A 12,704-nucleotide genomic window follows, 5' to 3' on the forward strand; every position below is an offset into this window, starting at 1 on the left:
TCCTTCGAGAATGTTATTATTGTACTGTTGGCTATGGTAGGGAAAATTGTGTTTTGAAATATTTATAAATGTTTTTGTGGCAGTCAGCGCGTCAAATCGCACACATATTCCTCTGAGAATATTGCGCTTAAATAATGTGATTTTATACGAATTGAGGCTGAATTTTGTCGCCAGATGTACAATAAAAGCGATCATTGTTTCCCAGATGAAACGACGCGCATAATGGGACCACTGCGAATATTCGTTACAAAACCTTCGCGAAGAAACGAGATCGAAATGCTAAAATTGACGATCTGACGACTGATTGAAAGCCTTATACAAGTTTTTCGTACGAATTTGTTTTCGTATCGTTCATCAGATACCTGTGAAAATAACACACCAAAGAAGAAATCTACTAATCAAAGTTATGCTGATATTTGTAAGAAGATTTCACTCTTCAGCTACGAAATGTATTATGATTTCACAATTACCAAAAGACTGTAACGATGTGTACTGACAAGCAGGTTCCTAGTTTAAAATTCCTTGCACAAAATTTGATTCCTAAATGTTTTAGGTCTCTCATTCGTTCAAGAAGGAATGGGTTACCGTTGCAAAAGGGGACAATTATCTCTTTCACAGCTGAAGAGTCAATCACTGTAAGCTTTCGAACTTTTCTTCAAGCACAAATGCCATGGAGGAAAATTTTCAGCCATCTGAACTTCTTTTCTATTCTACATTGAGATCCGCCATATCTTCTTTCTCAACCTAAAGTTGATCAAGAGTAGAACCACCAGATGAGAAGATAATAGAGAAAGGAAGACAATATACGAATATACTTGAGTGACAGTTGAGTATCTCGAATCATTATCTGCGTCCTAAACTACTGCACAAATTTACAAACTGACTGAAGTCCAATTTGCTGAAGCAAGGAGAAAGAAAACAGAAGTCCAAATAAATTTCTACAGGTAATATCGCGATTCACCGCGCACATCCTCAGCTCAAAGAGGCTCTATCGCTTCTTCAGTCAATTTTTTAACAGAATTCATGGTATTTCCCGGCTGGTCGAGGTTGAGATCTCACACAATAGAGTTCAGGATGTTTCTTCACCGGCGAAGCTAGCTGCAAATGAAGTAAGACGATAAGAACTGATCACACTGATGCTATGGAAGATAGAAAGGAGCGACACGCGGGGAGGGCAAAAGTTGAATTAAAAAAACATAAAGGGAAGAATTAAATAAAATACATACACACACGTTGAGACATATAAGAAAATGCGAAGAAGAAAAATTACACAGACATGGCGGTCGATTTATATACAATATACTATATATATACATATTATATATACATACATAGGCTAGTCACGATATACATGTGCTTTTGATAAAAAAACTATTACTTAGAGGTTAGCTAGCCCTCGTATACAAAACACAAAGGAACTGCTGATGTACACGACACTGCGTTCACATATACGTGCACATATGTACCAGATGATTAAGAAACGATTAGAATTGGAAAAATTGAAGAAGAAAAGAAAGAAACAAGGTATAGGTGCACGCAGATGATAAAGTTATACATAATATACATAATGTTCAGCGCGGCAGGAGCCGAGGAACCGACTCCATAATTTCTTGTACATGTTGACAATAGCAAATCGATGAACAGAGAGCAAAGAAAGGAAGGATAGGTGGATTAAACATGAAGAACCGGAGGAAAAGAGGCGAAACTCACCGAGAAACGATAATAATTACAACTAAAAAGTTAATTGTAACTTATAAACGACTAAAAACATAGCCAGTATTATAATTGTGTACGTGAAGAAGTAAGCATTTGAAGACGAGTCGGGAGAGACCACCCTTTGGTCAGGGTATTCTTCGGAGTTCGTTTGTTCTACGATCTCGTCAACGGGGACACGAGTGGCTATTTCGTTATTATTATTATCATTATAATTACTTGGTTTAATATCGTCGCATATTCACGGTGGATTTAATTGAACCTCACAAACATTAGCGAGTGATGTAAGTAGATATTTCCTACTCGAGTTCATGCAAAGTTACGTAGAATCTTACAGAACTACCTTTAAGTTTAATTTCAAATTTTGTTCCTTTCATTCTCCTCGTAAAGGCTATAGTCAGGCTATACATCAACGAGGTCTTCCCCGAATCAATAAACCCAATGTTCATCATATTAAGGTTACTAGCCAGATTATAGAATATTCTATCGTACAGCCGAGTAGTCCAATGGCATTGTGATTGTGTCTTCCATCGACTCTCGTTCTATTCTTTCGCTAGAAACAGTTTCAACTATATTCATCAAAGTATTTTTCTCTTCGGAAGAATTCTGTTTCAGTAATTTCAAAGCATATTTTTGCAGTGCCTACTTTGCACTGATTCTGCTAGAAATGGCTTTTGTAACGTTACTCAAGATACCCCTCAGTTGTTTCAAAGTACCTTCTGTACCTCTAATTATTATCATCTCTGCTTGAACGTGAATCTGAACTTAAAAAACTCTCAATGCCTGCATTCGGTACAACCTCAGTCTAACAACTATCTCACTATATCTGCAAGTCCTAGTAGCAGCGATTAAAATATTTCTACCGAAGTAATTATGAGTCTCTGTGGCGCTAGTATCGCCGCTAGTGATCTCTAGCGTTATACAGCTCTTTCACAGTATTCTATAAAATATATAATTACGAATGGATACGTTCTTTTCGAACGGGGCTAAATTCTCTGAGAAATCTACCGTATGTTAATAAACATTTTTAAATATATATTTGCGGAGCATGTCATTAAATATTATTTAGAAAAATAACATTTCTCATTTCTACAAATATGAACATTAATCAGAGTTTCAGAGAAAACATTTTTCTTTACAATTAACAAGCAGAAAACTACTTCATTTAACAATCTCCAGCGAATTATAAAGCGTGAATTAGTAGCTTCTTTTAATTGAAATGTTCTTGACAATTTGAATGGTACAAAAATGTAGTAGTCAAATATTTTATTATGTACATAATGGAAACAGTTCTTTTTGTAAATTTTAACATAGGGGATTGTTGATCTCATAATAAACGTCATCTTTTAATACTATTTAAGAAAACAAGAATATTTTCAATTAAGCAAATTATTAGAATTTTCGTTAATTCTTCGTAGTAGTCCAGAGAAGATAATTTTCAAAATTCTTTGTAACCATTAAATCTCCTCACAAATGGCGAGGGATTTCATTTCCTATAAGTACAATCCTGTACCAAAGACGATGTTAAAGTACACTGTTTAGAGATATTTAATCCTTCGAAGTTTACTATTGAATTGCTTTCTCCGCTCGTGTCCTCGTGAGTGAATGCAACCTGTATAAATAGCATATGATATATTTATCGTACCAGCATTCTTCAATATGAAATATAGATCCCTGGAAGTTCACATAGTAAGACGAAATACCAAACATTCCATGTTTCCTTCTAATTTGTTCGAAATCTAATAGAGAAAGAAAAAAGAAAAAAAATGGAAGAAGGGAAGAAAATGGAAGAACGATGGAGATACACTTTGGTGAACTTCGAATTAAAATTTGGCTAAGGTAGAACTTTGGCATATCTGTTAAACAATGTTGCTACGATACTCACATATATCTATGCGCATAACCTATCTACTTGTATGTGTGTCGCATATTCCAGTGCGCCCTCTTTTTTCCGCACAGTGTTAATTTAATCGGCGGCATCTCGGCAGAGAATGTCACCGGAGGCGGTGTTTGTATTGAGTAGCTGAGAATCGAATACCATTGTATAGTTCAGTGTATCATAACTCGTGTAACCACCACCCCATTTTATCGAACCCTCGACTGTGTCACTGTCGTTCGATGTACAAGCGCGACAGAACGTCGGATACCGTCTTCTCCCTGTCATGTTCCTTTATTTCGCTCTGTACACCATGAAATTCTGCTCTTTAGTTCAAGTTCGCGATCCTTAACCTTATCTTTGTCGTAACGCGTGGCGAGTTAAGAATCACAGTGGTGTAGGTCAGGATACTTGAAATTTGAGTTACTAGCGCTCTCTATCTTCTAGAAGTATCGTCTGTTCAGTTCTGTAGTTAACCAAATTATGGTGAAACTCTTTGACGGGAGATCTTTACATAACCTCAAAAATGTATGAAGTAAATTGACTGACACTACTATGATTCTCAGTCTGTTATATGCAAATTACAGAATGAGATACAGAACTGCAACAGTTGGTATTATTGATAGTAATACTCAGCTAAAACTGTTGTTGGGTAACAGTTAAGAAAATGTGGTGATGCCATGGTAAATACTACACCATCGCGTGCGTAGCGTTGTAATATGACCTATTACGAGAAAAAAGCGCATACCAAAAAGTATTGCAAGAGGTCATTTCTATACAGCATAAGCCCCCATAAGAAAAATTTAACCACGAGGTTCGTACAAAAATTGGACTATTTATGAATGAACATTTCTGTTTTACCAACTGAGCAGAATCATGCCTTTATACGTGTATATAGGTTTGCCAAAGATTCTCCCTTGTAAACAAAATATTCAGGTGTCCGGCGTTCCTCGACGTTCCTAATTTTAGTAATAACGATGAAATCGCGCGCCCAAATACGCGTACCATTAATTATATTATACGTGAAAGCACACTGCCGCAATTTTGTATGATTGACTGTTGTTATATATACCTATACCTACATATTATGCTACGTATACATAATTATTAATTGAGAGTCGAATCGAACGACTGGTACGTGTCTGGCGAGGGATTCCAGGTTGTAAAGTCTGACACTTTTGCATCTCTTTCAAACGTTTTCAGTTCGTTCAGTTTAAAAAGAAATATATTTCGGGCATACGAGAAACATTAGAAATTTTATCTTTGAAAAGGTAATTAGTTAAAACGAGATACATGCAATTGCCTAAATAATATCGAACGATTGGTTCTAATTTTCGCTGAAAGGGTTGAAAATGATTAAAAGAGAACGCTTTCATTTTACGAGTCTCAAATCGCTGCAAAAGTAACAAGAATTCTCAGGAGACAAACAGCAAGGTGTTGTATCGGAGGAAGTATTTTTTATTCTAAAAACCGATAGAGGATATTTTAGAATGTCGAATTAATCGGACAGGAAATGATAGAGAATTACGAAGAAACATTTCTTTAATGAGTATATACCTGATTTTACTTTATTTCTTAGTAACGATGGTATGAAAATGCAAGATTTGGCCGCTTGGCGGCGTGTAATCCGTTCCATATCTTGTATCTCTTGTACTATTGTACGGTGTCGCCACCAGACGACCAAAGATCGAATCACTAAAGTTTGCTTACTAAAGAATACAGCAAAATCATATATTTTTCAAACAAAGGATGTTACTTAAATTATCTATATATAACCGTTCTGTCCATTGCTCTGTAATTCTAAAACATCCTGTATACTTCTTAGAATGAAATAATATAAAGTGTACAGCAGGAAGAGGATAAGCCAAAATTATCGAATACCAAAGCAACAGATTGAGTAGCTGGAAGCAGAATTTGACAATCAGTTTTAAGTCGATTCCAAGACACTTCGTTTTGGGGAATAATCATTAAAAGTATTCACTCGTGGTGGCCTGGAGATCCTTCGAAAGACGTCGTATCGATCTTAAGGGAACCCCTTGATCGAAAAAGCCAAGAAAAGGAACTGAACCCGATGCATTGCAGTATGTGGTCTCGACTTCTCTCATTTCTTAATCGTGTTTCGTGCTAATTTTCCACTTCGTATCTTTCATTGATTTCTTCTTTTCCATTACGAGAAACGCCACTAAACGATTGCTTAAAGTTAACTGAGAAAGCTGATTCTCTTTAATTACATTGGTTCATAAGATTTTAATTTTATAGTTGACAACGAAACTTCTGAGAAAGAAGAGAGTCGAGAGCCAGTTGTGACTTTCGTTAGAATTCATGGAGTTGTATAAACGATACGACGAAGAGAAGAGAAAGGAATGAAAAAGAAGTAAACGAAGTAGAATAGACAGAAGAACGAAAAAGAAAGGGGAAAAAACGAAACAAGGGGCGTAATATCGATATAAAAATCTAATTTTTTATTATGCTCGCATTACCTGATTCTCTTGCGCAATCACGTTTCATCGAACAACCGTTACCATGATTACAGGCATTTCTTCAGACGAATTTTCACGTGGAGCAAATAAACCAGCGGCTTGTATTTTCTACCGTGGCACACGATTTTCGAACGATTCTATTCTTCTTTACGATAACCCCGTGGTATTTTATAGACAGATTATTTTAATATGCTCGAGTCCATCTCTTCCTGGAAGGGAAAAGTGCGTTTATCTCGTTGCATGCACGATTCACTGAAGCAGAGCCGTCGAATTTTTATTGGAAAGGAAAAAACTAGGAGAACGAACGTACCAAGGAAAAGTAAGATTCAACGACTATAAGGATGAATATAATGGTTTCTAATTCCTATTTGACTTTACACGTTGAACAATGTATTAAAAGGAGATAAAACGTTAAAGTATATTTGAAGACTACTGGTAGTAACTTATAAAGTAAAGAATAAGGAAAGCATAATTTAAAAACTCGTTTCTCTAGGCTAAGGAAGATGAGAGGAAGAAAGCAAGTTATAAAACAATGGTGTAGAACAGACGAGGAAAATGGAAAAGCAAAAGTTTTTTCACAAAATGAAAGGCACAAAAAATTTTTAATATCCGCTTTGTTATTATGGAAATAAGAAGAGATTGTATATTACATTGCGTCCTACGCCACCTATTAACCAACGAAATACAATTGTACCTTTAGAAGACCCGATACTAGCGTCGAATACGCTGATACATCTTGAAATTTTAGAAAGATAGAAAGAAGTACATTTTAAATAATCAGTTCGACGGTTCTGAGCATTGATTTCGCACAATAAGACAAGAAAGAAATTTCAACGAAGCCTTTCTGTGTTATTTTGAGGTTAGGAGCAATAATTTCTTCAATGACTCGTGGATACCAGCAACGTTTCTAATTTCTCCGCATAAAGATCTTTTTAATCTTCGAATCCTAGCGCTAACATATATTGAACTACGTATATACGATGGACCATATTTGTCATACTGAAACATTTTTTAAAAAAAAAAACAAAAAAAAAAATTGTGAGAGAGAGAAGGAGAGAGATTGAGAGTTTTCCATGATTTTTCTATGATTTAGAAGCGAAGAGTAGCCGGAAAGCAATCGTTGTTTCATCCATACCATAAAGGAGAAAAATATCCCTTGAAACAAAAAAGAAAAAAGAAAAAAAAAAAAGAAAAAATGAATGAATGAGTATAATTATCGACTTCAGACTTATATAGTTCGTGTCATATAGTTTCTAGTTATTCCTCAAAAATCCTCGAATTGTCACGGGGTCCATACCGAATCTATCAAAATATTTTAAGTCATCATACCACAATTTTCTTCCCTAAGCTATCTCCAATTCTCATTTTGTCGCTTCGATTCGCATGAAAATCCTCCTGTACTGAAGATCCTCCTGAACGATGCATCAGGTTTCCTTTAGGAACGAACCAAGCATTTGAGCCATTCGTTAGCCTTCTCTCTATACCAATACACTCCAATGGTTAGAGTTTTTGAACTTCAATCGCAAATCTGTTTAAGAGAAAAGAAAAATGCTGCTTCACTAGTACAACGAACAGTAAAAAACAAAACATGACTCCAAGTGTACCTTTTATTTCTCCAAGTCTCATAGATAATCCAGAGTCGGAACGTTCCTGATCCCAGAAGGGAGTTGAAGAAAGGCAGAAGAAGCAGCTCGATGAACATCGAGACAATTCCTAAAAGCTTGGCTCCGATTTAGGTTGCTCTTTCTTCGTCCTTCCTTCGTCCACAAACTGATGATGAGTTTCACCAAGGAGGGTCCTAGAGAAACAGCAAGCAACACTTCAGAAATCTGAAAGGGTAGCCATGAGGAGGATGTAAAGGAGCAAAGAAGATATCGAATTCCTCGAGCCGTCATTTACCATGACGTAGATGTAGAAACGACGAACTTTATATTCCCATGTATTCAGTCGACGACTCCAAATGAAGCAGGTCACACGGATAGAAGTAGCTGGCAATAGTCGAGTTGATCTATCAGGAACGGTGTGAGATAGATGACTTCAAATCAGTAGATCAAGCTACGTGTTAATTATGTACAGAGAAAAAGTAGATAAAGAAGGCGACTAGGAGGAGAATGTGCATTCCCTTGTCGTTTTCTAAGCCCCACATCTCGAGGGATTCAAGATACAAAGCGTTTTCTTCTCGACATTCGAAAAGAAGAAACGGAAGACGCCGACGATGAAAGAAGAAAGTTAGGACGAGAGATCACTGAAACTTGTAAATAAGTAGAGTTTGTCCGTCATGTGTTTGGACTTAGTCATTCGTTACGGATACGCGTAATTCTATTCCGAAGAAATAGAAGAGAAGAGTACATCCATATACGCGCCCATGCGCGCACATACCAGGGTCGAAGTTGGCAGCTTGGAGCCAGGTTATATTCTCTCTAATCCATAGTGTACAATTTTGAAGGCCGTCAAAAAGTACGAGGGCCCAAAATTGGATATGGCCATGCGTAATGCAGTTCTCCAAAAGAGTATAGCTCCTTGTGTAATTATGTGAATTATATGTAGAAAAACACTTATCTCCGGGAATAACTGCAAACACATATCTCAATTCAGAATTCATCCTATCTGATGTAAAGGGGAGAATGGATGCAGATGGATTCGGAACGCTGGTAACGAGATGTGGGCCCCCTTTGAAGATAAATGCTAACTCCTAGTTACGCAAATTTTAAAATGATCGAACTTCGTCGCTTTCTTCTTTTCTTTTCTTCCTGTTGAAAATTGATTTTATCCTGACTCTGATAAATTGAAGGTAATTTAGATTCTTCGATGTAGAATTTAACTAGTCCGGTGCATATATCGTTTCGAAAATAACAATATTTAATTGAAATATTTTACGCAACTGTTTGAGAGTGGTAGTGAAAATAGGGCCCACAAAATTTGGAAAATGATTAAAGGAATCCGCCGGTCAAGATTCGGCATTTGATCGTTTCCATCCTTCATCGAGCAGGGGCATAATTAGATCATAGATTTACCCTGAAAGCTTTCATCATCTTACATATCATAGAGAAAATGAGATTTTTTCGTTTCCGTATTAAAAAGATGGGCCTACGAAAGAAATTCTTAGGGTTCAATGGAGTATTAAATAGAAAGAGAGAAAAAGAAAAGAGAGATGAGTAATTAGAGACTCGAAACAAAAGATGAAAAAAAAAAAAAAATAAGAGGGCCTCTAATATTTGATAGGGAAACTAGCCGCGTTTCGAAACAAACGAGAAACACGCTTTTTAGGATTAGTCGCAGCTTTGACCTAGCCCCTAAAAAATGTAACTAAAATGCACTGTTTAACGTGCACCATGAAATTCTTTCCTTTTCCTTAATTCTCGCAAGCTTTCTTCTCAAACTTTAATATCTTCAACCAAAAGACTTTGCGAATTATTTATAGAACATTCGTTGAGGTTAATTGAATCGTCAGAATGATCAATTCAATCTTATGCCTTCTTTTCTATATGTATTAATTAAAAAGTGAACACTATCGATTTCTTTTGTTTCTCATAAAAAAGAAACTAGATTGAGGTTATATTACATATCTCGAGCGTCTGTTCTACTTTAGTAATCATTTCGTTAGAATTACGAACGATAATGAGGGAAAAGGATCTGATGCAGCTCATCGAATCATTCAGTTTTCCAACATATCCATGTTCTGACCTCGTATTTTCATAAATCAAGATATACGACATACACATCCCCATCTATAAAATTCATCGATAAATTATTTTCATAGTCAAGCCAATCTACATCGATCTCACGCTGTCCTTATTCGATACTACAGTATTATAAACATTCGAATTCTTTCTCCCTTTTTCATATTTCTCATGAATCGTATTTGTCATGAATCATTTGTACAAATGAATTTTTTAGAGTGCGAATGAGTGATAATTGTCAGTCCTTTCACATGAGGGGTTTTTTCTTCTGATATCGTTTATCGAAACACTCCTATTGCTTTCGAATTGTTTGACAATAATCGTGACTGATGAATACTTAGAACGATAATTATCGAACTCAAAAACTTCATAGGGGAAAAGTACCCGTAAAAAAAAAAAAAAAAAAAAAAAAAAGAATAGGAATAATGATAAAAACTGAGTATTAATTATTAATTATTAATATACGCGCATTAGAACTGAATCACGTGTGAAGGGGTAAACACTAAGGCAAGTTTGTATTTTAGCAGATGATTTTATTTAGTTTCAAGTTAGTTGACAACTTTGTAATATTTCTATTATGATTTATACGAGTTTATATTTCATATAAGTCTCTATGTAAACGTGTACATATAATCAGCACTTACGTCATTGAGTCTCCACGCGTAATATCACTGTGAATCATTGTCAGGTGGAGAGAAAGAAAGAGAAAGATTAAGAAGCTTACGATTATTTAGAGAGGAGCCTATGAGTCTCTCTGTTAACGGAAATAGCGTGAACGAGTAATTGCAATTCACTTGTTGTATCATACACCTTAGTTGGAAAAATCGGTTGCGTGTTGTTCATTATTATACATAAGATATTATCACGAGAAGAAAATAAATGTTAATCTGATCCTAATGAAACTGCAGTTTATGATTTGTTTGAATAAAAGACGTACTTGATGAAGTTAACAAAAATTCACCAGGCTTTTCAGTTCCTACTTCTTAAGTTCTCGTTAAGTGTAACCCAACATGCAACCAACTTCTCCAAGGATACTTTTAACATCTATAAAGAATGATTGTGAACTGTCGCGAGAGTAGGTGAAAACGTGACGAAACGTGCGTGCGTGCGTCTGAATGGTAGGACAAAAGCAAAAAGATGATACGAAGAAGCCAGGCGATTAAATCGCTAAGAGAATTGAAAATTCTAAGTCTATAAATATATTTACAAAATCGAGTGCATCGTATTGCGTATATAAGAGACAACAAGAATGACGAAGTGAAATAATAAACAAACGAAGAAAACAGTGCTTGAATGTTGGTGAATGTGAGGTTAAGAGGTTATACGAATGAACAGGAAACGGATAATGAAATAATGTCGAGATATAAATAGTATAGTTAACAAGAAACTAAATGGTATAAATAATAATTTTAGAAAAAACAAGTAAAAATGGCAGCGAAGATACGAGAAGGGAAATAGAAAAGAGAAGATAGGACAATGATACGAGCAAGGGACGAGTATCCTATCAATATCTGCGCAACAAAAAAGAAAATAAATGCATATATCATAGATCAGATGATTCAAATTGGAATTTCTGAAATCGATTGATCGATCCTTCAATCGAAATTACTAAACAATCCAAAAGACAAATATGGGTATGTAAGGTATGACTAAAAGTGTGAGTGAGTAAGCAAAAATGAGATTGCAAGTATGAAAAGAAGGAATATATATACAAACATACACACACAAACACACACTCACAACACATATACGCGCGCACGCGTGAGACAGGAAAGAAAAAAAATATATATATATAAATTATACATATTAAAAATGAGGAAGAAAAGACAACTATCGTTGATCGCTATACCAAACAAGTATATATAAGCAAATATATATACATATATATACATAGCATACAAACGTGTATGTATATATATGTATATAAAAAAAATATATATTGTAGCATGTCGGTATGATTAATTACAAATTGTAAGTAAGCGTCGCAGCGCGCCTATACTAAAGACGCCCATTGACCGCTCATGCGAACCAGAGATCAACTATGAAAAAAAAAAAAAGAAATATCTATATGGGTGTAAACGTAAAGAATAGCGACAGAGACGGAAAGTAGATGAAAATGCGTGTTTTATACGTGACAGTGTCAATTGTAAATGCGTTCGGTTTCTTACGGACTTCTTTGTCTAGGGATATTTTTCTAAACGTTGAAGATCACATATGAAACTAGATTTTTAGTTTCCAATAGAAGATTCATTGACAGAATCGCTCAACATTTTTAAGTGAATTTTGTCTGCATCAAAAATGTTATTAAATATTTCCATACTTCTTTTTCTTTTCTGAGTATTGGTAAAACCGGACGCACTCCAGGAAAGTGTAAAAACACAGTACACAGCGGATACAAGTAAAACAACTTGAACACCAAAGCGAAATGGAATTTCCTGCAATATGACGTAGTTTAGATCAATTATGGAAGTTCTTGGTAGTTAGGAATTATAAAATATTCGTATTCTTCGCTGTTTTCGCGTGTCACGCGTATTCGTTTATCCGAGTCACTTTGAGGTCTTCATAGTAACGAACGTTCTCACGATAGAAATAGGAATAAAATGAAAAATCACTATGAAATAGATCAGAAGTCTGTTCTCGTCTTATATTACGTTCAGTGTATTCACACGTGAGCGTAAGTTTAGGCCAGGCACGATGGGTGAAAGAGAATTTCCGCTTTTGAGGACTGACTTTTTTTATGTCGTTCTAAATAAATAATAATTGTAATAATAAAGGTAATGATAACAATAATAATATTAATAGTAATATCGATAACGATAATATAAAAATAATAATAATAATAACGATGTGCGTTCGAATTGCTAATTTTAATTATTAGTAATAGTAATATTAATATTAATAATAATTATAATAATAATAATATTAATAACATACGTATTTTAAGGCACATTTTCA

This window comes from Eufriesea mexicana, unplaced genomic scaffold (genome assembly GCF_001483705.2).
Source record: "Eufriesea mexicana isolate 0111107269 unplaced genomic scaffold, ASM148370v2 scaffold2340, whole genome shotgun sequence".
Taxonomy (NCBI): Eukaryota; Metazoa; Arthropoda; class Insecta; order Hymenoptera; family Apidae; genus Eufriesea; species Eufriesea mexicana.